Raw genomic sequence first — 5,582 nt, 5'->3', positions numbered from 1 at the left:
TGGAGTTGTTTTTAAAACTACAGTGTGGGAACTGAAGGAGGGAAGCCTTTTAGGCCACGCCCATCTCTGCTCAGCCCCAGTGTTGCCTCTGAAGGGTGCCTTTTACTTCTGAGTGTGGTGGGAGGATGGAGAGAGAGGCATGAGGGTACCCCAGACTCAAATCCTTTCTCCTTCGTGGGTCTAACTTAAGGTCGTATCTTCAACTGGCTTTAATGTCGTCTCAGTGCGGGGACTAACAGTTGCAGATTGGGAACAGGCCTTGTAGCACATTGTACAGGTACATGTTCCATCTTTCCTTTCACACTAGGAGCTGTGTCCCTTTGTGTCCTTGTGTCATCAGAAAAACACCTGTTACCAGCTCAACCATTTCAACTTAATTTGTCTTTGTTTTTCCAGTCACATCTGTTCTGTCTTTATTTCTATAACCAGGGGAAAGCAAAATCAACACAGTTTCTGCTGATCATCTCAGAAACGTCCTAAAAACACCATTTACAAGTTACCCCATTTTCCTCAGACAAGTCAGTTCCCCCAACCCCCTTTTTTAAGTTCTAGAGGCTCAAAAGAAAGTAGATCCTCTCCCTGTTGCATAGATCTCACTGGGTTGACAGAAAGCTTCTTATTTCTCCTGCGAAAACATTAATGCCACCAAACAACAGCAAGTTTTCAGCCTTGGGAGCTCCAAGACAGGAAGGAGTCAATCAGGACTCCAGGAGCCCCCCAGGCAGTGCCGAGCATCTGCCCGTCCCTTGTTTGTCATTCCTAACCAGTTCAGTTCACAGAAAACGAAAAGGGCTCTGAAAACTTCAGGGTTAGGTGATTGGGAAGTCAGAAGAGTTGGATTACAAAAGAATCCCTGGGTTCTTGGAGTTAAGCTTGACTATATCACACTAGGTCAGCAATTCTCAACCCGTGGGTTGTGACCCCTGGTGAGGGGGCTCAAATGACCTTTTCTAAGAACATCTGCATATCAGATATATATATTGAGATTAATAATGATAACAAAATTACAGTTATGAAGCAGCAACAAAAATAATTTATGGTTGAGGGTCACCACAACATGAGGAACTGTATTAAAGAGTTGGAGCTCTAGGAAGGTTGAGAACCACTGGACTAGGTTTTCACAGCTTCTTTGACTGAGAAACCATTTAAATATCAGCTAAATTGTTTTTCTGTTGCGGGAGGTCCTTCCGCTCCTCCAGCCAATAGCTGCTGAGATACCAGCCCATTGGGGCATGGTCTCTCTCTTTAAAAAAGCGGAGTCTTCCCTCCTTGCTCGCTTCTGCTTTCCTGGTCTCCACGGGAACGGTGGTTCTGTAAGTCTATTTCCCTATTAAAGCTGTATATATTTTTACAATCTGTTTGCATTCATTTACGCCATTACATTTTGGCGCCCAACGTGGGGCTCGAACCCATGACCCCGGGATTAAGAGTCTCATGCTCTATCGACTGAGCCATCTCTCCCGCCCGGCTAGCTCAGTCGGTAGAGCATGGGACTCTTAATCCCAGGGTCGTGGGTTCGAGCCCCACGTTGGGCGCCATTCTGTAGTAATAGGAGCGGCGGGGCTGCATCCCCAGCACCCCGGCTGCCTGCTAGCTTATGCCTCAAAATAATTACATGGACACTGTATTCTTTTAAACACTGCTTGGCCCATTAACTCTAGCCCTTACAGGCTAATTCTCATATCCCGATCAACTCATCTCTAATAATCTGTGTAGCATCAGTCTTACCGGGAAAGATTCTAGCCTACATCCATCCTGGGTCTGAGCTTCATGCATCTGCCTCAGAGAGCAGAGCTATCGCGTCTACCCGGGAGAGGGGAGCATGGTGTCTCTGAGCTCACTTCCTCTTTTTCCCAGCATTCTGTTCTGTTTACTCCACCCACCTATGTTCTAACCAATAAAATGGGCCAAGGCAGTTTCTTTATTTTTTAACCAATGACGTTCCTACATCATTTTTCCTCACAAGTGTTTTAGTCTTAGAAGTACTGCCTACTACCTGAAGATCCTAGTTTTATACAGGAGTTAATGTTTGTCTCCAGGAAGCAAGGAATTACTTAAATTATGTAGTCAGCTCTCTAGGAAGCAGGGCACTGACCCATCTTCAGGGAGTCTCATACTCTCACTCTGAGGATTACCATGGCAGCCAACCGAAGCCACACTGGAAATGCCATGGTCACTCCAGGAAATTGAGCTCTAAAATGTGTGGCCATAGTCAGTTTCCCCCACTGTGCACTCCACTGCCACGGATTCTTCTATACCCACACTATCTCCTGAACTGCAACAGTTCTCTTGCTTATTTGTTCTCTTTGAATAATCTTGAACCTTATTTCCACCCTCCTTTTTAAAATGGAAGACTTCTTTTCATACAATATACCCTGAGTACAGTTTTCCTCTCCCAGCTCCTCCCAGATCTCCCCACCTCTCTGCCCACCCAAATTCACACTCTTTCTTTCTCACCCTTCTCAGAAAACAAATAGACATTTAAAAGACAACAAAAATAAAATAGGGTAAAATAAAAACAAACAAACAAACAAACAAACCCGAACAGGACAAAATAAGCAAACAGGGAGGAAAAAAAAAGCCCCTCCTCCCAAAAAAAGTCCCAAAAATGCAGATGCAGAGACACACAAATTTGCACACATAAAAATTTCATTAAAACACAAAATTAGAAACTACACACACACACACACACACACACACACACACACACACTAGATCTATAAGGTTAAAAAAATCTAAAAATGCTCAGACAAAGCACTATAGGGCAAAAACCCTTCTAAAAATGCTGTTGAAATACACAAAACATTTCTAACTCCAGCTAATGTAACCTAAAATCTACATAATTGACAAAGGCCCAACGTTCATGCCAACAGGAAATGATGGTTGTCAAGTAATTCATTGATAAACTCCTACCTCCAATGGACTGATGTTACCAGGTGCCTTGTGTGGAATTATGTCAGTCATTCATACAGACGTTTCCCATGTCTGTTCTTAATACTCTGCTTTATGTTTTACGCCACTGCCACTGACTGTATAGTGCTTCTTCCTGAGAAATGTATGATCTTCTTAGTTGACATACATGTATTTGTATAGTATGATACGGAATATATGAGTAATAAATAGGTCAAGCGGCTAGCTTTTTCCCCCCTCAAATGCAATTAAGTAAAATAATAAACCACGGCAATCAGAGTTCTTGTTACATCATTTTAAAATTACCAGCATACTTACTGAAACTTTGTTCACATATAAAGAGCAGTTAAAATACAAATAGCTTGTTACTACTGTGACTTTGACTTGCCATGGATTTGCTCCACTTTTCCTAGTCACTATGCAGTGACTAAGAATATGGCTAAATATGTCAACTCAAATATGAATTGATAAACATGCAAGCAGTGTAATACACAAGAATCAGGTGGTATTATGCTATTTCTAATAGCACAAATAATTCTTTCAACTAATGATGCTTTATTTGGGAGAGCAGGCTTTTCTCTTTCCCCGATGTCACTTCTATCCAATATTCTTTTCTCAAGAAACGAAACATGTTCTGTATTTCTGGATTGTGCGAAGCATCACTGCCATCAACACCTGCCAGCATGTACTGGAATCCCCCATTTGGAATCTCAGGCACACGGTATTTAGAATATGCACACTTACAACAGAAAGGCAGGAACACTGAAATGTTCTGTGCTGTTATATATTTCAGCGAAAACCTTACCCAAATCTGGACCGCTATTCATTAGAACTGAGAAAATAACAACAATGGCCTGACTTCATTTTTTTTATTTTTTATTTTGCAAACAGTTGGAAGAGCAGCTAGATCATATTCTGACATGTTCAGAAATATTTCAGACCACTAAAAAACTGATTTCCAAAATGATTGGCTTTCTATTTAGAATATGATTGAGTTTGCTTTCTCTGTAGATATATTTAAAACCAACTACAGTAGAAGATGGGGAATTTTTAAATGCTTTATTTTTATCTGCCAATGAACAGAAGTGAAATCTTAATTTTAATATTTCTGTTTCTTTCTTTCTTTCTTTCTTTCTTTCTTTCTTTCTTTCTTTCTTCTTCCCTTCTTTATTTCTCTGCTCCATCCCCCCTTTCTTTCTTCCTTTCATTATTGACAATGTCTCTCACTGGGTCTGAAGATAGCCTACTGGCCAGCAAGTCCTAGCTAGCCCCCTCTTGTCTCTACCTTCATGGGGTTACAGGTATATGTGGGCACACTGGCGTTTCACTGGAATAGTGTGTGCTTAAACCAAGTCCCCATCCTTGAGCAGCAAGTACTGAACCACACATTAGTCTTTTACAAACATAGAAATAGCCAAGATTTGATTTTAGGTAGCTAAGATGCCCAGATTATTAGGAAAATTATTGAGAACAGATTTATAAACAATAAAGGTATTCAGTTACCACACAACTTAATATGTAGTAAAAATGTGTGCTTGTGATTTCTGAATTGTGTGAGTTTCTCTATCTCAGCTCTGCAAAACAATGTTAAGAGTACATCTTTACAGATTGGTGCTAATTGATTATGGAAATTATTAGGAAGAGACTATGTCATATATTAATGAAGTTAGATGTTTATATTTGATACATTTATTTACTTATTTATTTATTTGCTGTGTGCGCCTGTGTGAGCGTTCGTGCATGCGTGTGTGTGTGTGTGTGTGTGTGTATTGTTCAAAGGAGAAACAGAGTAAAATAGAATCAAGCCTAAGCAAGCCAGGGCTGAGCTGAATGGTTGGTGGGCAGAAAGCAGCTGCACCTACAATTCTGCTGTAAAGATTTGGATCTGGAGGCAGTAGCTGCAATCCAGTCAGAGAGCCCAATAAACAAAAGATTTTGGAGACAAAATATCTCATTTTCTTTAAGCCCCCACTCTTTTGCTGTGGTCTGGCCCTGCCCTCGATTCTGCTTTTTAATCTTGCAATTTGTGAGATGTGTGTGTGCGTGCATGTGTGTGTCTGTGTGTGCGTGTGTGTCTGTGTGAGTACATGTTTGTATGTATGTGTGTGTGTCTGTGTGTGTTTGTGTGCGTGTGTGTCTGTATGAGTGTGTGTGCGTGTGCCTGTGTGTGTATATATGTGTGTGCATGCATGCATGCGTGTGTGTGTGTGTGTATGTACGTGTGTTTATTCTTCTGAACTAAGCCTGCCCTTGGCTTTTGAATCCTGTGAATTGGAAAGCTGTTCTCAAAATGGGCTCCCTCCTGGAGAACATCCCAAACCCCAGCTTGCTTTAATTACTTACCAAGAAGTTTTCAATGAACTGCTTTGAACCTGGCATTCACAATGCACTCGCCTTGTACTGAACGATAGCTTTATGACAGGAAGCTTTGTTAGCTGGACCACCCGGGGGATGCAGCTTGAGAACATGGCTGCCGGACACTTGAAAGTGTGGGCTCTTTTGGACATACCACACCTGTGTTCCCTTGGCCGCCTATTCGTTTCCCGTGTAACTCAAGGTGTTGAACTTAGTCCTTAGAGATTTGTATCAATGGTTTCATTTATAGGCCGTTCTAAGGCCCACATTCCAGAAACGTCTTCCTGTGTAATTTGTAGGTGCCAGAAGACTATGCA

The 5,582-nt window shown here is 41.6% G+C and overlaps 1 non-coding gene across 1 annotated transcript; it reads left to right on the top strand.

The window, feature by feature from the left end:
- The first annotated feature begins 1,462 nt into the window (after window positions 1–1,462).
- Trnak-cuu lies at window positions 1,463–1,535 on the top strand. The gene has a single exon. It is a non-coding gene; the product is annotated as a tRNA-Lys (tRNA).
- Window positions 1,536–5,582: the final 4,047 nt, after the last annotated feature.

This window comes from Microtus oregoni, unplaced genomic scaffold (genome assembly GCF_018167655.1).
Source record: "Microtus oregoni isolate MIOR12 unplaced genomic scaffold, Mior012 000006F_ref0000085, whole genome shotgun sequence".
NCBI classification, from domain to species: domain Eukaryota; kingdom Metazoa; phylum Chordata; class Mammalia; order Rodentia; family Cricetidae; genus Microtus; species Microtus oregoni.
This window is presented reverse-complemented; position numbering and strand designations above follow the sequence as displayed.